The 24684-nt window shown below is 55.3% G+C and overlaps 1 non-coding gene across 1 annotated transcript; it reads right to left on the reverse strand.

Moving 5' to 3' along the window:
- Nucleotides 1-659: 659 nt before the first annotated feature.
- LOC120888728 (U6 spliceosomal RNA) lies at nucleotides 660-765 on the reverse strand. Its single transcript, XR_005732421.1, has one exon. It is a non-coding gene; the product is annotated as a U6 spliceosomal RNA (small nuclear RNA).
- Between the last annotated feature and the right edge of the window lie 23919 nt (nucleotides 766-24684).

Here is a 24684-nt window from a genome sequence, read left to right on the forward strand (position 1 = left end):
AAAGTCTGAAAAATGACTGAATCTTGGTAAACATGGTGATATTTAATATCACCACTGGTTTCTTTCTTTCTTTTTTTGTTTTTTACTTCTCTTACCTTTCAATACAATTTCCTACAAGGTAGTGTATGAAGAACTGTAAGTATTTTCAGGTCAAATGACGGCAGTGCAGTTTGGTATTTTAGATTGACAGGTAGACATGCAGCTCCAGGTGTCTTGCTTACAAAGGCCTGTCCTGGGTGGGAGAGGCCTCTAGGTTGTGCCCCTCCTTCCTTACCACACTGCTCTATTCCACATGCTCTTTTTGTTTTGGGTGTGTGATTTTTATGTAATTTTAAGTATTAATTTTTTAATACAGGACAGCGGAATGCATTCTAATTCTTATCACACACATAGAGCCCAGTTTTTCATATGTCTAGTTGTCTACACAGTATGTTCACACCATCCGTGTCTTCATACCTGTACTTTGGATAATGATGTCCATCACATTCCACCATCATTAATGACCCCTGCCCCCTCCCTCCCTCCCACCCCTCTGCCCTGTCTAGAGTCCTCTATTCCCCCCATGCTCCCCTCCTTACGCACTGTGAATCAGCCTCCTTATGTCAGAGAAATCATTGGGCACTTGGTTTGGGGACAGGCTAACTTCACTGAGCATTGTCAAACATACGGAGCGCTTCACGGATTGGCGTGTCAGCCTTGCTCAGCGACCATGCTAGTCTTCTCTGAATCGTTCAGTTTTAGTGTATGTGCTGCCGCAGCGAGCGCAGTATTTTGATGTAAAGTTTTTTGAGCTTTTTTTATATATTCTAGATCTTAATCGTTTGTCAGAAGAGAAGCTGGCCAAGAGCTCCTCCCATTCTGTGGTACTTTTGTTTCACACAGAGACTTTTCCATGTGCCGTGTCCGTGTTTTAACTCTTCCTGTTGTTTCCTGAGCTTCAGGGCTCCTATGGACAGAGCTGTTGCCCTGCACTGTCTTCATGCTGGACAGCTGCCCTGCGTTGTCATCAAGCTGGACAGTTGACCTACGTTGTCTTCAAGCTGAAAGTAGACCTACGTTTTCCTCAAGCTGAGAGTTGACCTACGTTGTCTTCAAGCTGGACAGTTGACCTACATTGTCTTCAAGCTGGACAGTTGACCTACGTTTTCTTCAAGCTGGACAGTTGACCTACGTTTTCTTCAAGCTGGACAGTTGACCTACGTTTTCTTCAAGCTGGACAGTTGACCTACGTTTTCTTCAAGCTGACAGTTGACCTACATTGTCTTCAAGCTGACAGTTGACCTACATTGTCTTCAAGCTGGACAGTTGACCTACGTTTTCTTCAAGCTGGACAGTTGACCTACGTTTTTCTTCAAGCTGGACAGTTGACCTACGTTTTCTTCAAGCTGGACAGTTGACCTACGTTTTCTTCAAGCTGAAAGTAGACCTAAATTGTCTTCAAGCTGGACAGTTGACCTACGTTTTCTTAGAGGACTTACAAAGCTTCGGTCCTTGATCCAGTTGGAGTTGATTTCTGTGCAGGGTGAGAGAGAAAGGTGTAGTTTCACCCTTCAACATATAAATAGCCAGTTGTCCAGCACCATTTGCTAGAGACTGTCCTTTTCCAGTGTGTGTTTGGGTCACCTTTGTCAAGGATCAGGTGACCGTATCCATGTGGTTTGCCCCGTGCCTTCTCCTCTGTCTCACTGGAATGAGGGTCTCCTTTGTGCCAGAACCAGGGGGTTCTGTTACTGTAGCTCACAGTATGACTTCAAGTCAGGCACAGTGACGCCTCCAGCATGGCTTTTTTGGCTTAGAATTGCTTTGCGGATTCTGGGTCCTTTATTCTTCCAGATGAACATCAGGACTGTCTTTTCTAGATCTGTGGAGAACACCATTGGTATTTGGCCGGGATGGCATTGGTCACTATATCACTTTTGGTGGTGTGGCCATTACTAGTATTAACTCTGCCTGTGCATGCACATGGGGTCTCTCCATCCCCTGTGCCTTCTTCCGCTTCTTTCTTTAGGGTTCTATGGTCATCCTTGGAGATGTCTTTCACCTCCTTGGTCAGATTTGTTCCTAGGTTCTCTTTGTTTAGTTATTGTGAATGGAATGTTTTCTGATTTCTTTCTCAGAGTATTCATTGTTGGTATGGAAGAAAGCTATTCATCTTTGCAGGTTGATCTTATAACTAGCTACTTTGCCAAATTGGCTTCTTAGCTCTAACCTTCTTTTGGTGGTTTGTTTGGATCATCTAAGTATAGGATCATATCATCTGCACAGTGATGGTCTGAGTTCTTTCTCTCCTACTGCATCCCTTTTGTAGCCTCCTCTCACCTACCTGCTCTGATAGACTCTCTGACCCCATCTGAAGTAGGAGTGGTGACAGTGAACTTTCTGTCTTGTTGCAGATTTTGAAGGAGATGCTTGCAGGTTTTCCCCATTTTCTGAGGTTAGTTTTGGCTTTTTTATATATAGCCTTTATCACATCGAGGTAAGTTCCTTCTATCCCTAGTTTCTTCATGGTTTTATCATGAATGGGTATGGGATCTTGTCGAAGACCTTCTCTGCATCTATTGAGACTACCGAGTGATCTTGTCAGTTCTGATTTCTTCACATTTATTGATTGGTGTATATTAAATCATCTTTGCATCTCTGGAGCAAAACCAGCTTCACCATGGGGTACGACGTTCTGATACGCTGTTGAACGTGGTTTGCTGATTTATCAATTCTTTTTGTGTCTATGTTCATCAGGGATGTTGGTCTGTGGGTTTATTTCTTCAATGTGTCCTTATCTGGTTTGGGTATGAATTTGATACTGGCTTCATAGAATGAATCTGGAAGTGTTCAGTCCCTTTCTATTTTGTGGAATAATTGGAGGAGTATTGGCATTATTTCTTCTCTAAAGTTTAGGTAGAATTCAGCTGAGAATCCATCTGTTCCTGGGCATTTCTTTGTTGAAAGACTTTTTATTACTGCTTATATCTCATTGCTAGTTATGCATCTTCTAAGGTTTTCTACGTCCATTTGATCCCATTTGGGCAAGTTGTGGGGGTCTGGAAATATATCCATTTCTTCTAGGTTTTTCAGTTTATTGGTGTGTAAATTTTCTCAAAATAGTCCCTAATGATCTGCTGGATTTCTGTGATGTCAGTAGCGATTTTTCCTTTTTTTATCTGTAATTTTATTAATTTGGTTTTTCTCTTGGTTAGTTTGGCTAAGGAATCATCAATAATATTTATCTTTTCAAAGAGCCAACTCTGTTTCATCAATCTTTTGTATTTTTTTATCCTCAAGTTCATTGGTTTTGGTTCTGATCTTAATTATGTACTTCCTTCTGGTTTTGAAATTGGTTTATTCTTCTTTTTCAAGAATCTTGAGATGCATCATTAGGTGGTTTATTTGGAATCTTTCTGATTTTCAAATATAGGCACTCAGAGCTATGAACTTTCCCTGTAGACCGGTTTGGGTAGGTTGTGTCAATAGTCTCATTAGAGTCTAAGAATTTTCCCCTGTCTCCCATGATTTCTCATATCACCCATTCATCATCAGGAGTAATGTTCCACCTCCATGTGTCGAGACAGCCTCTGTAGGTCTGATTGTGTCGATTGCTAATTTTATTCCATGATGATCTGAGAAGATGCAAGGAATCATATCAATTTTTTTCTATTTGCTTAGAGTTGCTTTGTGGCCTAAAAACAGCCTATTACAAGAAATATAAGCAAGCAAGCTAATACGACACCTCCTAAGATTTACAACTCACCAGCAAATGATCCCCAAAACATCGAAGTAGATGAAATATCAAATAAGGAATTCAAGCGAGTCATTACAAAAATGATCAATGAATTCCAAGAGAACACAGAAAAAAACTGAGTGCATTAAGGAAGTCAGTACAAAACATGAAAGAGAAATCCAATAAGGGGATAGAAATATTGAAATAGAACCACACAGAAAGCTTGGAAATGAAAGACACGATAATTAAATAAAAATGTTCAGTTAAAAGTCTCTCTAATACAGTAAACCATGCTGAAGACAGACCCTCAGAGCCGGAAGACAGATGGCCAGCCTAGAGTATTAAGACAGCATTAAAGAAAAAAAAGTAACTGTGATCAGCAAATACAAGAACTCTGGGAAAACGAGACCACATTTAAGAATCACTGGAATTGAGGAGGCAGTGATAGCAAACTAGTGGGAAACAACAAAATAAAATTTTCCAAATCCTGCAAATTAGGTGGGTATCCAAATATAAAAGGCATTTAGACCCCAAGTAAATAAGATCAGAAAAAATCTCTCTCCACAACACAACTAAAGTGCCTAACCTACAGAAACAAGGATGGAACTTTAAATGCCTCAAGAGAATCCGGTTGGCAAGCCAATCAAAATCAGTTCTGATTTCTCAGCACAAACCCCAAAAGCCAGAAGGGCTTGGAACCATGTGTTCAGGTTCTGAGAAAAAAACAATGGTCAACCCAGACCACAAAGCTATCATTCAAACTGATGATGAAATACAAACCTTTCAAGATAAGCAGAAACGAAAGGATTTTATGACTACTAAACTGGTACCACAGAGCTTGATTGAAGAAATAATGCATACAGAAGATATTAAAAACAAACTTCAGAGCTCACAGAAGAACAAATCTCATTAGAAGAGTAGCTAAGCAAATAAGAAAATTAAACACAATAAATAAGTTAAAATGCCAGGAATTAATAAACATTTCTCTATAATAACAATAAATATAAATGGCCTCAACTTTCCAATTAAAAGACATAGGCTATCAGAATAGACATATCATTTGCAAGAGACACAGCTTACAAGCAAAGACACTGTAGGCTGAAAGTGAAAGTATTGAAATTGATGTACCATATGAATGGAGGTCCTCAAAAGCAGTTTTGCCTACAGTAACAACAGTAAGTTTGCAAAAGTGTTCATAATTTTGAATGTTGGACAGGGAGAGAACAGAGTGATATAGGATGTGATGAATATGAGGATTACGAGGGAAGAGGAGAGAAGATCGAAGTATAAAATTCAGTAAGAATAAAAGAGAAAACAATAGAGATTGGCTGTTTGCAGAAGAAAAGAGAGAAAGAAAATCAAGGGAAACAGGTTTTTTCATGGATCAGTATTTTGAGGACTAGGATGTTTAATTAGTATGTTTCAAATTTGTTTTGTATTCTTTTATTTTTACTTTTAATTTTTTTTTACTTTATATATGTACATATTTTTCTCACTTATCTGTTTCCCTTGGTTCTCATTTGCAGGCTGTTTTTATTTTAGGTGATAACTGATCACATCCTTTCTGTTTATTGTGACAATTAACATTGAAGACATCATAGTGGGGTCTATTGGATTGAGTGCTGTGTGTCTGCATTGGTGGTGGTCCTTACTGTCCCCCTAAATGGTGAAAAACTGGAAAACTTCAGGGACACTGTAAAGAATGCAATTGATAATTTAGGTAACAGACATATAGACTATTTCATTCGTCAATGACTGAATACATTTTCTTCTCAAAAGCACACAGATTATTCTCTAAAATAGACCATATCTTAGATCACAAAGCAATTCTTAGCAAATACAAAAAATAGAGATGATATCTTGCATTCTATCAAATCATAATGGAATTAAATTAGAAACCACTGATATGTGTATAGCAGCTCAATTCACAATAATCTAACTATGGAACCCACTTAGGTGCCCTTCAATGACTGGATAAAGAAAATGTGCTATATATACACAATGAAATATTACTCAGCCATAAAGAAGAAAGAAATCATGGCATTTGCCAGTAAATGGGTGGAACTGGAGATCATCATGTACGTGAAATAAGCCAATCCCCTCAGGCTGAATATTCTCTCTGATATGCAGATGCTAACACACCATAAGGGGGAAGGGGAGAATAGAAGTTCATTGGATGAGACAAAGGGGAGTAATGTGAAGGGAGGGGGATGGCTGTAGGAAAGACAGTAGAATGAATGGGACAGCACTTTCCTGTGCTCATCGACAGTGTGACTCCCACCATGTACCCCACAAGAATGGGAAGTGACACTCCACGCCCACATGACAGGTCAAAACACACTCTACTGTCCTGTACACCTAAAAAGAACACGTTAAAAAAAGAATGGAGATGACCCTATGCGAGCTCTGAAACCCTAAAAATAAATACATAAAAGGCAGACCCCTTGGGAGCAGGTGTCTTCTCGGGACCACGCAAGCCCACGCAGGCTGGGCAGGCCGCTCCACAGGACCCCAGTGGGGCGACAGCAGGTGGGGACTGTTGGAGTGGGCTGGGACGGCAGGTGGGAGAGAGGGCCACGGCGGGGGGCTCTGTGCTCCAGGGACAGGGCTTAGGGGGATATCTTCGCGCTTTGGTGGCTGCTGAGGCGGAGGGGGCTGGTCAACTCCAGAGTCAACCACCTCTAAGGATGACCACCTTCACCTGGGCCGGTGTCCAGGTGGAGAGATGAGTCCTGAGATCCCTAGAGAAGGCCGACTGACCCAGCTCAGAAGAGTGGACTTCCATCGAGGGCGGCCTTAAACAAGGCACCCAGAGGCCCAGCCTGGGACCCGTCGCGATGAGAACAGCCGCGAACTGCCCGCTGGGTAAGCCCCACGTCTGTGAGATGAAAACGAGTTGGATGGATTAACAGAGAGCAGGAGAGTTGTTTCCTACAGTAGACTTCCAATTAATAAGTGCGGGAGGAAAGATGGAAATAGAAAACCATCGTTTGCAAGCACCACAATAGCAATTGCTGAAGGCAGAATCATCAACGGATGTTGGAGTCGGTAGGAGAAAATATCACAAGAAATGGGCTATTTGCGTAGTCCCAAAATATCTCCCCACAGATACTTAATAATTACAAAGGGGCGGATCACAGGCTGACAGGGGAGACCTGGCGGCTGCTACCCTAACCAGCTGGTCAGAGTTCCTGCCACGGGATGAAGAAACGAGGGTCCCCATGGTGGACCTGCCAACAGACGGCCCCGCGGCACATCGGCATCACTGCTGGGGCTTCGAGCTCACACTGCAGGACCCTGGCTGCTCACGAGGGACCCTGAGACCAACGCCACCGAGAGGCAGCCTATAAAAGGACAGGCAGCGCCCTTCAAAGCTGTCAAGGTCGTTGGAGACACAGGCACACTGGTGAAGTCCCCAAGGCCAGAGGTGACTGAGGAGGGAGGGCAACATCCTGCGCCCCGGGTCCTGCGTCCTGGACCCGAAAAACGCGCGGGAGGGTACGTGGGTAGCGTGGGAGTCTTGTAGGTTCCCGAGCGGGGCGTACTGTCCACATCTGGGTGTTCCCGGGGAGGAGGTGCCGGGAGCACACCTGTGATGGCAGCACGGTCACCGAATCCGGGCGTGACCTTCCGGGAGCTGGGTGAGGGAAGGCAGGACCTCACGGCACTTCACAACATTCTCTGAGCCTGAACTTAGTTCCAAGCAAACACTCGGGAACTGGAGTAGGGCCACGGGTACACAGGTGTCGCTCAGGCCCCACACTTGGCCTGTGCGGGGACAGGTGCGTCCCCCAGGCCGACCCCAGATTTGAGAAACAGGCTTCTGGGGCTGTCACCCTGTGGGGTCGTCCCTCCCAGGGCTGAGCCCTTCCCTGGCCTCACGGCTGGATCCCCCAGCGGCACCCCTGCCCGCTCTGCACCTCACAGGGCCTCCTGGAAGACAAGGACGGCACCGGCCTTTGCATCCGTAGCCGCTGGTCCTCAAGTGGCTGTGAGCACCTGGCCCTGCTCACGGCCTGGGCCCGGCACCCGCACTCTGCACCTCCTGCCCCCGACTTCTCTGCTTGGTGGGTTAAGGATCGGGGACAAAAGCCTGAGGCAACAAGAGCCGCTTCCCTGGACTTGGTGGTCAGCTCTGAGATGCGCCCTCCCTGCCCAGGTGGACAGACGCCAGACCTGGGCTCCCTCCTCCCGGAGGCTGCCTCCTCCCAGAGGCTCAGAGCCCCCCGCCCAGGGTCCCAGCCCAGGGCTCAGACGCCTGCTGGTGGGGTCAGAGCGGGACACTTCGCAGCTCCCCTGGGGCACTGGGGCTCTCCCCGCAGCAGGTCAGGGGCCCAACCAGAAAAACTACAGCAGGCGCATCCGTAGGGGAGAACGGATGCAGTTAATTGTATCTAAAAAAATGTGCTTTTTAGAAACAGATCAGAGGAACAGCAGGGTGCAGAGCAGAGGCTTCTCACTCACCTGAGCACTCCCCGCTCCACCACCACCGGCCTGTGCAGGAGGACTGCACACCTGTGCCGAGACAGAGGGCTTGGCAGGCTCCCCAGGCCCTGGGCCATCCCGGGGCTCCCTGGACCCGCCCCCCACCCAGCCCCCAGCTCCTGGCGCTCTTCACCCTGCTCCACGGGAGGGCATCCTTGTCCTGTGCAGGAGCCCAAGGCTCCCCGCAGGGCTGGAAAGGAAGGTGGCCTGCCCTTGCCTGCCTCCAGTGAGGGTCATCCCGTTCTGGGCCTCGTTCTCACGTCCACGCCCAGCCGCCCATCCTCCCCTGCTCCCCTCCTCAGGGCCACCCCAAGGCCACATCCTCAGCTCACCCGGGCAGCCCAGGAGGCGCTGGCTCAGAACCAGGACACTGTGGCCCACCTTTGTTCTTACTCAGATGCTCTGAATTCTGGCCTGGGATTGTTACTGACTTCAAGGGACACTGTGTCCGTCTGGAAGGACAGCACGGAGCGTGTGCCTGTGCCCGGCCAGGGCTGGGCCTGGAGGACATGGGTTTTCTGCTGCCCTTCTGTGAAGCCCTGAAAGTCCGCCTGCAAAGCCAGCCGGCGGGGCGTCCCCGGGCTGCCTTCCAGAGAGACAGAGCCAGCAGGGTGAGCTGCTACTGTCACCGTCACCGCCTCCTCCAGCCGCTGAGCCCCTGGTGCTTGTAAGGATCAGAGGCTGCTTTCAGGAGCTGCCTTCAAGACTTGTCTGTAGGGCGAGTTTCACTGAGAACCTGGTCTCTCTGGCTCTCCTACCCCAGGCCATATCTGGTGGTTTTAGCTGCTTTAACTTAATTAACTTTAAAGGACCCAGAGCATATTGGTAAAAGACACTCCCTGGTCGCAACTACGAGATTATCCAGAACCTGCCCAATCGTGGGGGAGGGAGGCCCGATCGGCATCTGGTAATTAAAATTGCTAATCACCAGCAATTATCTGGCTGAGCTTTAGAGGCAGAGAAACCATTTGACCCTTTGCCCACGGAGGGAACAATGTTTGCGGTCCATGGCTGGGTGCTTAGCAAAGCTGTCCCCGGCCCCTGCCTATTAAGTGCCACTAATAGGAAATCAACAAAAGAGCCATGACATCTGCAGGACAACCGGGGCCCCAGGTCTGAGTGCACAGGTGCCGGCCGGGAGGCTGCCAAAGAAGGGCCCGCCGAGAGCACGGAATTTACCCACAATTAAGGGAACTGTGCTCGCTGCAAAGTTGGCAGCCCGGGCCTGCAGCCGCGCCCAGGCTGCCTGGTAATTAGACCCCAGCCCTGGAGAGCGGCTGCCCAGAGGCCCTTTGTCCCCGGGCACTGGGGGATTTTTTATCTTCTTTGGGGTTAATGAATCTTCTCCTGCTCGAGCATCAATGAAAGATGCTGTTTTAAAAGACGTCTCCTGAGCGGGTCTTGAGGGTGCAGCCTTTCATTTGCAGGAGGTGGGTTCCCGCCCTCGCTCCTGGAGGGGGACGTTCTCTTTGCACAGTGGGTTGAAGGAGGCTCCGGAGGGCTGCGATCAAGGCCTGGAAGGGCGGTGAGCCGGCCGCTCCTGGGGGCGTCCTGAGAGCGCCGGGTCGGGACTCCTCCCCCGAAGGCTCTTCTGAAGCTCGCCCCACAGTTCTGCAGAGTCACAGACACGCCACACGTCCCGTCCCTGCTGTGGAAGGATGAGATGGTCTAAGTTTAGAAGCACATGCCTGCCGCGGTTTCCAATTGCTTGGGATGTAAAAACTGCAACGAGAAATTTTAAATGGAGCCAGAATCGGGTGCGTGTGACTTGACTGCCAGGCAGACTGCGGAGGAGACCCAGCGAGCGAGCGGGTCCAGGCGCAGGGACACCCGCTCTGGCCAAGGTGCCATGGAGAAAGCACGCAGCCCCCGGTGGACCTATGGAATGAAGTATAAAACAGAGGCGGGAGATGAGCAGTGCGGATTCCGAGGGAACTTGAACCCAGGACACCTGCCCGCCTGGCTGAGGGCACCTGCTTCTCCTCTCCTCCCCCTCTCCTCCTTCTGCACCTGGGAGCAGGGGCCTGGGTCTGGTGCCTGGAGGTGAGCGGGCTTGGAGGCCTCTTGCCCTTGGGCTCATTCCTCCCAAGAAGAGCAGCCTCACCCCTTCAGAATTTTCCAAAGCCATAGAGATGTGGCTAGGGACTAGCTGCCCGGTGTGTCCTCGGGATTCGTAGAGAGAGATGCCCCCCGGGCCCCCTGGGAGAAGAGCACACGGGGGAGCGGCCTCCTGCCAACAGGAGCTGGCAGAGCCGCTGTGGCCCCTGGAGGCAGGCCCACCCTGTCCCTGGAACCTGGACAGGAGCCACCTGTCTTTCCCCCAAGTGAGCGGGACTGAGCCTTGGGCAGGAGCCTTCTCTGTTTACTGCCCAGGTACCCAAAGCAGGCCCTGACCACCGCTCTCCTCCCTCCTACCGACTGGGACCCTGCTTTCCTCCAGGCCTGTATCTTAGCCCAGCCTCCGGCCTCTGGCTCCTCCCCAGCTTCCTCTCCTCTCCCTCCCTGGCCTGTGGCTGCTCTCCTTTCCCAGTGACCACACCACACTTTCTTTCCAGCGTCTCTGCCCCTGCGTACAGCTGACCTCTATGTCCCCTGAGGTCCCCAACACTGGTTTGGGGTTAGCAAGATCAAAACGATTTCCCAAGCAGACCACCGTGCCTGCTTCCTTGCTGCGTGGCTGATGGCGGGGTGCTGATGGTCACGTTGACAGTGTCAGCATGGCCAGGGCACATCTGCGCTCCTTGTCACTGTGTGGTCACAGCAGGGTCACAGAGCAGAGAATGCCAGCCTCTTTTCAGAAGTACTAATGTGACCACGCCTGGCCTGGGGCAGGAGAGCAGCTCTCTAGGCCTGTGCCGCCAGGCTCAGGGGCCGCCCGGGGACGGGGCTGCATCAGGGACCGGTGCTGCCCCAGGGACAGTGCTGCCTCAGGGACAGTGCTGCCCTGGTCAGGGACGGTGCTGCCTCGGGGACGGCGCTGCCTCGGGGACAGTGCTGCAGGCACCACCCTGAAGTTGTCCGTCAGACTTGACCCCGAGGCTCCTCCGTCCGCACTGAAACCTTGCGGTGCCGCAGTGAGGACCTGCTGGCCCTGGTGCAGGCCTCCCACACCTCCTGACGCCCTTGGAAGTGAGTGCGGCACACTGTGCCGACGGCCCAGGGGGGTGGGGGGGAAGAGCTGGGTGAGGGAGCTGCAGCCCAAGGCCACTGTCCACCAGCAGACAAACCCGTCAGGCAGCCATTCACAGACATTCTCTCCCAGAGGACACCGTGAGTCTGTCGCCTCAGGAAAACAGTTGCCGATATTTGTTGTCAGTATTAAAATCAGAGCTTTCAGAAAAGATTCCCAAGGTGGATCCCTCACCCTGAGCTGGACAGAGGCTTGACACTGCAGGCTTTCTGACAGGTCAGTGTGGTATCAGTGTGATTTTTTGATACGGCAGAATGACGTGCTTTAACATTTAGAAGACCCACACAACTCGGCACCTGGGCCAAAGATCCAAAGCCCAAGGCAGAGATTGGTTTTAACATAACACAGTGTAAAAGGTTCATCCGGACGGACGGTTTCAGACACCGACAATTATTCTTCCCTTTTCCAACTGTGCATCTGAATAAAGTGGAACGATCTTCACGTACTTGATCCGCCTCATCCCGAGACATGAGGGTCTGGCTGACTTCCACTAAGCCAGGCAATGAGAGCAGTGAAGACATCGACTCATGGGGCTGTTTGTTTGGAAAATATTACTTCTAATAAAAATATGTCCTTCAGGCCTCCAAATAATCAGTTCGTTATTGCTGTGGACACATAGGAATGGTAAATGTCCAGTTTTAACAGCCAGTACCCTAAGTCGATTGCGTGTAGGTGAAGGAGTGCAGACGCTGACGCTGGAGCATCGTGACCTGAGAGTGACGTGGGGGCCTTGGTGCTGCCATCGACTTCACGGGAAAGGAGCCAAGGAGGGACTCCCTCTGCCGTGCTTGGGCTGCCACTGTGGGCAGTGATGTCACTGGAGCAGGCAGGACAGCCACAGAGGGCCGTGATGAGGGCACCCAGGAGCGGAGCTGCACTGTCTCAGGACCCTCGTGGGGCCGTGGACCTCGCAGGACCCGCTCAGTCTGTCCTCACTGGCAAAACCCCTTTGCAGGATCGATGTTAAAATCATAATTGATACGGGTAAGGGAGGGGCCGAGGCTGGGGCTCAGCGGTGGAGCGCTGGCCTAGCACAGGCGGAGCGCTGGGTTCGATACTCAGCACCACATAAAAATAAAAACAAATAAAAATAAAGGTATTGTGTCCAACTACAACTAAAAATATATTTTTTAAAAAATGCATGTCAGCCAGTGCCCAGCGGAGTTGGGCCCTCTGCTGTCACCATCCCTGGGCGGGGAATCGGAGACGCCAACAGCGGTGTCCACCCCTGTGCTCACACCTGCGCTTTGCCTGTCTGCTCAAGGAGACACGTGCACGTGGGAGCGGAGCAGAAGGCCTCCTGAGTCCCCTCCCACGGCCACACAGCTGTCCTGCTGGCTCGGCAGGCGTTCCCCTCAGTCCACTTCCCCGGGGCTCCAGGTCACCAGGAGAAAGCTCCCTTCCTGGGGGCTTCCTGCGGCGCCTTCTGCTCAGTCTTGCCCGTTCCTCGGGTGCTCAGACCTGCAGACCATGAGCCAGCGCAGGGCGCTCACCTCTGCTTCTGATGGCGAGGTCCCCGTTGGGCCTCCGGAGGGTTCCTCCCTCCTTTTCCCTCGGCTGTGCCCCGGGGACACCCAGCTCTGTGCATCCAGGATTCCAACAGGGGAAACTGCAGCCATTGCCCTCCAGGGCTGAGCTGCAGCCTGAGGTCACCCTGAGGACCCCACTGACACTCTGCCTTTGGAGAGAGGGGTTCGGAGGGTATCTGCACCAGGGGGAAGCAGACTGGCACAGAACAGCTGTGGTGTCTCACAGTGTCTCACAGTGGGCTCCGCGGGGAGCCCGCTGGCCTGAGAGCAGGAAGGGACCAGACCAGAGAGGGCTGTTCCACAGCAGGCCCCAGCGCCCTCTTCCCGCCAGCTCCTATGAGACCCCTGAAGAGCCCATGCAGCCCAGCCGTGAGAGCTCCTGCCCTCTGCACCAACTGCCGAAGAACACATTCTTCAAATTCTTCCAACAAAAAGAGGGATGTAAGAGCCCTTGTCAGCTGTCCAGTGGAGTGGCCCCCCTCTCCAGCAAGGGCTTTTCTTCCCCTGGGGAGACAACACCACTTCAAGTCAGCAGATTCCTTCCTGAGTTCCACTGGGACTCACGGGTCCCCTGGCTTCCTGGAAAGAATTGTAAAGACGTCATAAACACATCCTGTGAGTTGGTGATCTAAGGGTCAGGATTTCTTTTTAATTGTGGTTAAAAAAAAAAAAAAAGCAAGCACTAACATAAAGTTTACTGTTTCAAGCATTTTTACGTGCCTGGCACAGGGTGTTAGGTGTCTTCCATCGCTGTGAAAGGGTGCAGGGGTGACATCTTGCAAAGCAGGAACTCTGTCCCCACTGAACCTCTCCTGTCCCCTCCCCATCCCCTGAAACACTTCGGCTTCAGTTCTTAGAACTAGCAATGAGGCCAGAGAAAGTGATACCGCGACAAAATTCTGACCAAGGAAATGGTGGGCCATCGACAAGAACCAGGGTCCTCACAGGGACAGTCTACATGGCCACACGTGGGGTCCGTCCCAATTCTGCAGAAACCCTGCTGTCACCGGCTGTGTTGGCAGCCTGTCCTCTCCCTGGGCTCCAAGCCTCTTCTCCTGGAGGTCATCTTCCATGTCCATCGGTGCTGACCTCTTGCCCAAAAGACAAGTGCTTGTAACATCCTGTTGTCCATCCAACCAAATTGCCAACTCCCGGTAACTGAGACACCGCCAGAACTAGTTCCCTCTCGAAGGCTTGAAGTGGTATTATAAAACTCATCCTTTGGATGATGTGATGCCACAAAGCCGCAGCCCCTGCGCAGGTCCCAGGACTGATAACGGTGGGAGAGTTGAGAGCACAGGCCAGAGCCAGCAACTATCACCCCGTTCCGTCTGTCTCCTGCTAGATGTCTCCTCCCAGGCTCTCACCCCCAAGATGGCCAAGCCATGCTGATCTTCCTGGACCGCCACATTTGTTCTGGGGTTCCCACAAGGAGCCCCACAGGGGATCAAGTTAGCAGTTTCCTGTCCTGCGTTCCACCTGCGACACTTCTCCCTCCTCCAGGCACGGAGCCCAGGTCAACATGCCCAGCAGAGGCCCTTGTGGGCAGTGGAGAGGGCTCAGGGCAAAGCCTCCCACCCTGGAGTCCGAACTCCTGCTTCCCCAGACCCTCTCACCGCCTGGACATCTGGCCCACAGAGGCCCGGGAGGGTCAGGCGTCCAGGCTGGTCAAGAGCAGGTTCTGGGGATGGGCCCCTCTGGGAGCCTGGAGGAAGACGCCCCTCTGGCTGTGCAGCCCAGCCGTCCATGGAGAAGGGCTCCCGGGAAGCACCGAGCACGGAGCCGGGGGCTGGAGGCAGTTACCTGTGATTGACACACTAAATATGGAACCCCCGCACCCGTCCAGGAAGCTGGAATCAGAGGCACGTCGTCAGTGGGGAGATGAATGGAACTGGAGATAACCTCGCCAAATCAGGCACATGTTAGCATGAAGCTCCGTCAGTCAGGAGGCTATAAATTACAGACCTGCTGCAACTCCATGAACTCTCCTAATGAATTGGATGACAGTGGTAATTCAATGCGGAACATGTGGCTTACCCCTCCTAAGAAGTTGCCCCAGGCCTCCAGGACGCAGCCAGACAAATGCCTTTTCAAAGTTAGCCTTTAATACCCCCTAAGAGAGCTTGTGCAGTAAGATAAAGTAAAAACTTCTTAATATTTTCTGCATTTTAAAGACAAAAGAACCCACAGCAATTACATTATTTTGTAGTTGATTTTTTAAAAGTTCCCCCCCAGGCACATCATCTTCATAATAGTCCTTTTCTCCTGAAGATGATCACACAGAATGCACGGAAGCCACGGGCCCTCATGCCGTGCATTTCTGGGTGTTTGCTGGACACATGGGGGCATGGTGCCCTCTGTGGCTACAGGCTCAGAGACTGAACCCAGAAGGGAGGCTGCAGTGCCCCCCAAATGCACCCCCTGTGCCTTGTCACAATAAGGATGTGGAATTTATAAACAGAAACCAGGTGCCAGGACAGACGGTGAGCATTGTCCGCCCTTTCTGTCAGAAGAGGAGGTCACTGATGGTAAGCCCAGGGTGTGAAGGTCTTCCACAATTTGCTGCATGTTTTAGTTGCATAAAGAAATAACTAATAAAGAAACTTTAAATCCAAAGGGAAAACTACAGGTGAAATGCCACCGTTTTTATCAAATGGAAGCCTCATCCACCAGAACCAAGGGCCACTGCCTCATAACACAGGGACGTGCTTTCTGGTAAATGCACACCCTCCCTCCTACAGAGCACAAGGGCCTTTGACGGGCGCTAAACAAAACCTGCTTACTTTCTTTTAAAATCTCTGGTGGACATTTCTGTAGCCACCTCTTGCAGCAGAGACCCAGAAAACAGATTTCCCCTTGGACTTTTGATGCCTGCAGATGTTATGTGGGCAGGTCAGAAGGTCAGTTTTCTCTGGCCACAAGAGAGAGCATCTGTTGCACTAACCCATAGCATCACGCTACGGGGACACGAGAGAGTCGTCGCTGTGTCTACGTGTTCCCATCCACTGACCTGTAGCATCCACCTAAGGGGACCTGAGTGACAGCTGTCACTGTCTCACACCTTCGCATTCCGCATTCCGTCTGATGACCTTCAGGAAAGAGAGTTTCAGAGGTTGTCTGCTCTCTGAGTCATGCACAGTGGCCACTAAAGATCTGAATTATCTGCCTTAAAACCACTAAATTTGGAAAACAAGATGTATCTGTCGTCTGCCCCCGAAGCAGAGCACCCACACTCTGGGCTCTTGGATCTCTGTCCCAGCAGGGGCCCGATGTGCTCTTTCATCCCCTGGACCCTAGGTGTCCAAGCTCATCACCAGGCGACATTTCTGACAGCAGTGGTCACTCACCTCCTCTGGTGTGGTCCTGGGCTCAGCTCTGGCACGAGAGGCCCTCCTCTGGGACAGTGCAGGCGCCTCGTCCTCGGCTCCTGCCTCGTGGCTGCCACTCACAGCAGGGGTCTCTGTGGACATTCTTCAGCTCTGATGACAGGTTCAAACCCAATCACAGACCCTCAGAATTCTGTGATTCTTAGCCCACGGAGGCGGGGGGGTGGATTCGAGCAGGCCCACTGCCCGTTTCCCCTGACCTACCAAGTGCTCCAAAACCTCAGGATTTCACACACAAAAAATCCAGCTTCCTGTTCCTTTTTTAAAATCAGAAGTTCCTGCTCCGTGGGCCCTGCTCTTGATCCTTCTCTGTGGCCACGGGCTGGGCAGTTGTCCACAGCGCCTGGCTAGAGTCCACATCTGCTGCTCGTCCACTCACACTGCCTCGTCCAGGGGATGCCAAGTGTGAGCCCGGGTCAGCCACACTGGAGCCAGGCACTTGGAGACTGCACTCAGGGACAGTGCCCTGAGGAAGCCTCACAGGCCAGCCTAGGGCCAACCCTCAGGGCTGCTGCCCTGTGATGACCACGGGCAACAGGGAGGTGGCCCATGGGGAGGACTCCACAAGCCACGGAACGTGCCCAGGTAAGCCAACCACACGAGCTGCACCTGCTCCCTCCTGTCACCAACAGCCTGGGTTTGCTCACCTGCAGATGAGGCTCTCAGTAATCCCCTTCCCACACTCACACTCAGGGTCACAGACGGCCTCAAGCCGTCTCACGAGTCCATCTCCCAGTGGGACACCTTCACACGGGGCTGCAGGCACCTCCCTGCCCATCTGTGGCCAGGTGCTCAGTGGCTGTGAGGAACTGAGTGGCTGTCAGAGGCAGCGAGTTCTGCGGACAGGCGCCTGTGGCTGTGTGTGGCTGTGCGTGGCCGTGGGTGGCCGTGGGTGGCTGTAAGTGGCTGTGTGTGGCTGTGTGTGGCTGTGCGTGGCCGTGGGTGGCCGTGGGTGGCTGTAAGTGGCTGTGTGTGGCTGTGCATGGCTGTGTGGCTGTGAGTGGCTATGTGTGGTGTGTGTAGTTGTACATGGCTGTGAGTGGCCGTGTGTGGCCCTGTGTGGTTGTGCATGGCCGTGAGTGGCCGTGAGTGGCTGTGTGTGGCTCTGTGTGACCGTGAGTATCTGCATGTGGCTCTGTGTGGCTCTGTGTGACTGTGAGTATCTCATGTGGCTCTGCGTGGCTGTGTGTGACCGTGAGTATCTCGTGTGGCCCTGTGTGGCTGTGCATGGCCGTGAGTGGCTGTGAGTGGCTGTGTGTGGCTCTGTGTGACCATGAGTATCTGCATGTGGCTCTGTGTGGCTGTTTGTGACCGTGAGTATCTCATGTGGCTCTGTGTGGCTGTGTGTGGCTATGTGTGACCGTGAGTATCTCATGTGGCTCTGTGTGGCTCTGTGTGTGGCTCTGTGTGGCTCTGTGTGACCGTGAGTATCTCGTGTGGCTCTGTGTGGCTCTGTGTGGCTGTGTGTGGCTCTGTGTAGCTGTGTGTAGCTCTGTGTGGCTCTGTGTGACTGTGAGTGGCTGTGTGTGGCTCTGTGTGACCGTGAGTATCTCGTGTGGCTCTGTGTGGCTGTGTGTGGCTCTGTGTGGCTGTGTGTGGCTCTGTGTGGCTCTGTGTGGCTCTGTGTGACTGTGAATGGTTGTGTGTGGCTGTGGGTGGCTCTGTGTGACCGTATCTCATGTGGCTGTGTGTGGCTCTGTGTGGCTGTGTGTGGCTCTGTGTGGCTCTGTGTGGCTGTGTGTGGCTCTGTGTGACTGTGAGTGGCTCTGTGTGGCTCTGTGTGGCTGTGTGTGACCGTGAGTATCTCGTGTGGCCCTGTGTGGCTGTGCGTGGCCGTGAGTGGCCGTGAGTGGCTGTGTGTGCTCTGTGTGACCGTGAGTATCTGCATGTGGCTCTGTGTGGCTCTGTGTGACCGTGAGTATCTCATGTGGCTCTGCGTGGCTGTGTGTGACCGTGAGTATCTCGTGTGGCCCTGTGTGGCTGTGCGTGGCCGTGAGTGGCTGTGAGTGGCTGTTTGTGGCTCTGTGTGACCATGAGTATCTGCATGTGGCTCTGTGTGGCTCTGTGTGACCGTATCTCGTGTGGCCCTGTGTGGCTGTGGGTGGCTCTGTGTGGCCGTGTGTGACTGTGAGTATCTCGTGTGGCTCTGTGTGGCTGTGGGTGGCTCTGTGTGGCTCTGTGTGACCGTGAGTACCTCAGTTGGCTCTGTGTGGCTGTGGGTGGCTCTGTGTGGCTCTGTGTGACCGTGAGTACCTCAGTTGGCTCTGTGTGACCGTGAGTGGCTCTGTGTGGCTCTGTGTGGCTCTGTGTGACCGTGAGTATCTCGTGTGGCTGTGGGTGGCTCTGTGTGGCTCTGTGTGGCTCTGTGTGGCTGTGGGTGGCTGTGGGTGGCTCTGTGTGACCGTGAGTATCTCGTGTGGCTCTGTGTGGCTGTGGGTGGCTCTGTGTGGCTCTGTGTGACCGTGAGTACCTCAGTTGGCTCTGTGTGACTGTGAGTGGCTCTGTGTGGCTCTGTGTGGCTGTGGGTGGCTCTGTGTGGCTCTGTGTGACCATGAGTATCTCGTGTGGCTCTGTGTGGCTGTGTGTGGCTGTGGGTGGCTCTGTGTGACCGTGAGTATCTCGTGTGGCTCTGTGTGGCTGTGTGTGGCTGTGGGTGGCTCTGTGTGACCGTATCTCGTGTGGCTCTGTGTGGCTGTGTGTGGCTGTGGGTGGCTCTGTGTGACCGTGAGTATCTCGTGTGGCTCTGTGTGGCTGTGGGTGGCTCTGTGTGGCTCTGTGTGACCGTGAGTACCTCAGGTGGCTCTGTGTGGCTGTGGGTGGCTCTGTGTGACCGTGAGTACCTCAGGTGGCTCTGTGTGGCTGTGGGTGGCTCTGTGTGACCGTGAGTACCTCAGGTGGCTCTGTGTGCCTGTGCGCTGAGTGAATGGTGCCAGGCCCTGTCTGGTGGGAGTTCCCCTCTCCCCGTGAGCTGGAGAAGCCTCCAGGATCTCTGCCCTCCCTCCGTCCTCCTCACAAACCAGCTCCTGCTGTGAGTGAGCCGCCCCCAGCCTCCTGGCTGGAAAGACCCTGCTCCCACCTCCCTGCTGTGGTGGGCTCACCTGGGCATCCACTGCTTGGGGCTTGAGGGAGCAGCGCTGGGAAGCCGGGGCAGTGTGCTTGCCATCGACACTGCTGTCTGTCTGTCTGCCTTCTTTCTCTCGTGCTACCTGTGTCCCTGACTGCAGGCAGCACTTGTCCCTTCATATGACATGGTGAAGCTTCGCCCAGGGCCGTGAGTGCCCCCTGGTTGCAGAGAGGCTGTGGCTCCCGTCCGCTCCGCCAGCAGCGCTTCCCTAACAGCCCTCACGGGAGACGCTCCTGTGCTGATCTGTGGGCAAACAGCCGGGAAGGAGCGAGGCACTTGTGACCAGAGGGGATGGACCTTCCACGCCCTCCACGGACTCAGCCCAACAACCGCAGGAGTGGCCGTGAGGCTGTGGCCAGGCCTGCCAGCCTGAGAGGAGCCCGGGGGTTGGGTAAAGCCACGACCTCTGGATGGGAAGGTGGTACGTGCCGGGCCCAGCCACTGGCTTCTCAGAAGCAGCGAGGGAGGCGGACCACTCGAGGTGGGAAGCGGGCCTTCTCCTGATTCCTCCCCGATGCCCTTCACACCCAGGGGCACGGGCAGCTGCTGGAGGTGCGAGGAGTTATCCTTCAGATGCACAACAGCGTGGCAGGTCCAGGCAGCACCGAGCGCGAGGTCCTGTCTGTGGGGCTGCTGCTGGCCTGGCTCCAACTGCAGCTGAGTCTTGCTCACAAGGGAGCAGGGAAGCCCTCGTGGTGCAAGGGAGAGGCCTGTCCATGCCGGGGGTGAGGCCAGGGAAGCAGGACCCCTCGTCACCACCTGCAGGGAGCCCGTGCACTGCCAAGGCCAACTCCGCTCTGTGAAGACACAGCACATGCTGCACAGCTTAGTAGAGACTGAGGCTCACAGAGGGCCACACTCAGGCCGCGGCTTCTCCAGACACCACCAGGAGTTGCTCCCCATTTGGGGAAGTGGTGACCAGACGGGATGAGCCCCCTCTGCTACTGTACCTGAGACGGTGGCTCGTTGGTCCCCTGCATTTTCCCTCTGGAGGGAGCCCCTCTTCCCCCAAGTGTGTAAGGACAGAAGTACTCGTCAGCCCCTGGGCAAAAGTCGAGTCTGCAGTGGTGGTAGCAGGCCTGTGAGTGTCGCCTCCCTTCCCAGAGCCCAGCACCGGCTCAAAAGAGGCGGAGCCAGGGCTGCTTCCTCGAGACCTCGCCAGGCATCGATTCCCCAGGTAACAGGCAGGCAGGACGCCACTTGGCCAGCCACACCAGCCACCACCCTCATGCCAAGCACAGGCAGTGGTTGGTGGCTGTGGGAAGAAAAGCGCCACTGCTCTGGGCCAAGGTAGAAACAGCCGCTGCAAAGGCTCTGAGCCACAGCTGAGGGCGCGTGGCCCTGGGCGGCTCCCGTCCTTCCACAGGACATCCCGGCTCCCATGGCGAGTAGCGCCCCTTGGATGAGGGAGGAGAGCCAGCTCCAGTGCCCGGCTCTAGCATGAGAAGCGAGAGTTGTCAGAGTCCCTGGGTTCCGGCCCGGCCACGCCACAGGGATGTGTCAGGGCCTTGACGTCTGCACAGGCGGCAGCCGTCAGGAGACGAGCTCGTGGGGCCTTGGGCAGGGCCGGCCCTGGGCTCTTACCGCCCGCAGGGCAGGGGGGCTGGCCTCTCCCAAGCCCGAGCTCATCAGGCACTTCAGACCTTCCTACCAGCTCACTCTGGAGCCACTGCCCAGGAAACGGCGGCTGAGTCCTCTCTGAGGCTCAGGGTGGCAGGACCACAGCCGGCCGTCAGAACCTCAGGTGCAGAAGGAAGGAAGAGCTCAAACTGCTTTCAGATGTCAACCAGACGCCAACAGACGAGGGGACAGGAAAGAAGGGCATGGGAGGGCAGGAGGGGCTTCCAGCCACACCACAGGACGCAGAGGTGAGCAGACCGTGCTGCCTGGAGCGCTCCAGAGTGGATGATGTCCTCGCTGAGGTGGACAGGCCAGCTGGTGAGCAGCCAGCGTGCAGCCAGGAAATAGAGGCCGCCCTGGAGGGTGGCGGCCAGCTCCTCTGAAGCTCCAAGACGTCCTTCCCGTCAGCTGAAGAGGTGACATGTGGGTGGGCACCAGCCGTGGGCTGCCAGGAGCAGGCACTGTCCAGACTCTGTCCAGGTGAGGACAGCCAGGTGAAGGAGCCAGCCAGGTGGGCATCCAGGTAGGCACGGAGCCACCTGCACAAGTCACCAAGGCCTGGAGGCCCAGCCCTGGGCCAGAGAACCCTGGGGGAGGGGGAGGGAACCAGCCCAGGAGTCGGTGCAGCCCGAGGCCGTGGACAGCAGTCCTGCTCCCTGAGCTGCAAGTCCATCTGGGACAAGCCTGGCCTGTCCCCTCTGTGGCCCCCTCCTGGGTCCCTGCTGGCAGAGTCCCTGCCACGTACACATGCTCCCCTCTGCAGATGCACTCTCCAAGCCCTCCGACAGGCTTCCCGGGGTCACCCACAGAACTGAGGCGAGGCTGTGGGGTGGGGCACGGGTTCACGGCCCACCACGCGGGAGCCCCGCGGGAGGGCTGCGGAAGCCACAAGGCTCTGAGCCACTGCTGAGCAGGCGGCCCTAGCCCACCACAGGCGGAGGGGGCTGAGCAGAGGGCCCAGGGCGGGTGTGGCGAACCCGGACCCACCAGGGAGGACTGCCGCCCGCCACTCAGCACCGGCACCTCTGCCTGCTTCCTCTACGAGGGCACGGATCCCACCCATGGGGGCCCCACCCTCACGACCTCGTCTCGCCCCACGCCCCCTGCCCACCCCACCCCTCACTCTGGCAGTGGATTTCCACTGTGAGGCTGGGGGCAAACACCGGAGAGCGTGGCAGCTCCAGCCCCACCCACTGCTGCGGGAGCTCCTGCCCAGCTTGGCCAGGCCAGCTGGCTCCCACTCTCTCCTCCTGTGCCCCGCCTGTTCCCTCTTCCCACTCCATCTCATTCACGTCCAGGACAGCACACTGGCCGGCAGGGGGGAGCCAGCATCACCAGGGACCTGCTTGGCCACAACTCTGGTCCCAGAGGTGCCCACCTCAAGTGAACACCTGACACACGGCTTCCCCAAGCCCAGGCAAGGAGCAGGTCAGCCCCCCGGGACACTGGCACCCTGAAAGTCACGTCCTCATGTGAAGTTCACACAGACAGAGAGACATCCGAAGACACAGCAATCCAAACTCTGAAGAGGTATCCTTCCCCTCAGGAAAACCAGGTCTGAAAACCCTGGGTTTACGGGAACCCTTAAGCCAGAGCGGTTCACAGAAGTTCAGACCCTCCCGTGGCTCACTCGGTGGTGGGGCCCTCTTCCTGGGCGGCTCACCCACACGAGGCCAAGCAGGCCCTCCCGTGGCTCACTCGGTGGTCGGGCCCTCTTCCTGGGCGACTCACCCACACGAGGCCAAGCAGACCCTCCCGTGGCTCCGCTGTCGGCCCTCTTCCTGGGCGGCTCACCCACTCGAGGCCAAGCAGACCCTCCCGTGGCTCACTCGGTGGTCGGGCCCTCTTCCTGGGCGGCTCACCCACACGAGGCCAAGCAGACCCTCCCGTGGCTCACTCGGTGGTGGGGCTCTCTTCCTGGGCAGCTCACCCACTCGAGGCCAAGCAGGCCCTCCCGTGGCTCACTCGGTGGTGGGGCTCTCTTCCTGGGCAGCTCACCCACACGAGGCCAAGCAGACCCTCCCGTGGCTCACTCGGTGGTGGGGCTCTCTTCCTGGACGGCTCACCCACTCGAGGCCAAGCAGGCCCTCCCGTGGCTCACTCGGTGGTCGGGCCCTCTTCCTGGGCGGCTCACCCACACGAGGCCAAGCAGGCCCTCCCGTGGCTCACTCGGTGGTCGGGCCCTCTTCCTGGGCGGCTCACCCACTCGAGGCCAAGCAGGCCCTCCCGTGGCTCACTCGGTGGTGGGGCCCTCTTCCTGGGCGGCTCACCCACTCGAGGCCAAGCAGACCCTCCCGTGGTTCACTCGGTGGTGGGGCCCTCTTCCTGGACGGCTCACCCACTCGAGGCCAAGCAGGCCCTCCCGTGGCTCACTCAGTGGTCGGGCCCTCTTCCTGGACGGCTCACCCACTCGAGGCCAAGCAGACCCTCCCGTGGTTCCGCTGTCGGCCCTCTTCCTGGACGGCTCACCCACTCGAGGCCAAGCAGGCCCTCCCGTGGCTCACTCGGTGGTGGGGCCCTCTTCCTGGGCGGCTCACCCACTCGAGGCCAAGCAGACCCTCCCATGGCTCACTCGGTGGTCGGGCCCTCTTCCTGGGCGACTCACCCACACGAGGCCAAGCAGACCCTCCCGTGGCTCACTCCGTGGTCGGGCCCTCTTCCTGGGCGGCTCACCCACACGAGGCCAAGCAGGCCCTCCCGTGGCTCCGCTGTCGGCCCTCTTCCTGGGCGGCTCACCCACTCGAGGCCAAGCAGACCCTCCCGTGGCTCACTCGGTGGTCGGGCCCTCTTCCTGGGCGGCTCACCCACACGAGGCCAAGCAGACCCTCCCGTGGCTCACTCGGTGGTGGGGCTCTCTTCCTGGGCAGCTCACCCACTCGAGGCCAAGCAGGCCCTCCCGTGGCTCACTCGGTGGTGGGGCTCTCTTCCTGGGCAGCTCACCCACACGAGGCCAAGCAGACCCTCCCGTGGCTCCGCTGTCGGCCCTCTTCCTGGACGGCTCACCCACTCGAGGCCAAGCAGGCCCTCCCGTGGCTCACTCGGTGGTCGGGCCCTCTTCCTGGGCGGCTCACCCACTCGAGGCCAAGCAGACCCTCCCGTGGTTCACTCGGTGGTGGGGCCCTCTTCCTGGACGGCTCACCCACTCGAGGCCAAGCAGGCCCTCCCGTGGCTCACTCGGTGGTCGGGCCCTCTTCCTGGGCGGCTCACCCACTCGAGGCCAAGCAGGCCCTCCCGTGGCTCCGCTGTCGGCCCTCTTCCTGGACGGCTCGCCCACTCGAGGCCAAGCAGGCCCTCCCGTGGCTCACTCGGTGGTGGGGCCCTCTTCCTGGGCAGCTCACCCACACGAGGCCAAGCAGGCCCTCCCGTGGCTCACTCGGTGGTGGGGCCCTCTTCCTGGGCGGCTCACCCACTCGAGGCCAAGCAGACCCTCCCGTGGTTCACTCGGTGGTGGGGCCCTCTTCCTGGACGGCTCACCCACTCGAGGCCAAGCAGGCCCTCCCGTGGCTCACTCGGTGGTCGGGCCCTCTTCCTGGGCGGCTCACCCACTCGAGGCCAAGCAGGCCCTCCCGTGGCTCCGCTGTCGGCCCTCTTCCTGGACGGCTCGCCCACTCGAGGCCAAGCAGGCCCTCCCGTGG

The sequence above is a fragment of the Ictidomys tridecemlineatus genome, chromosome 6 (genome assembly GCF_052094955.1).
Source record: "Ictidomys tridecemlineatus isolate mIctTri1 chromosome 6, mIctTri1.hap1, whole genome shotgun sequence".
Lineage (NCBI taxonomy): Eukaryota > Metazoa > Chordata > Mammalia > Rodentia > Sciuridae > Ictidomys > Ictidomys tridecemlineatus.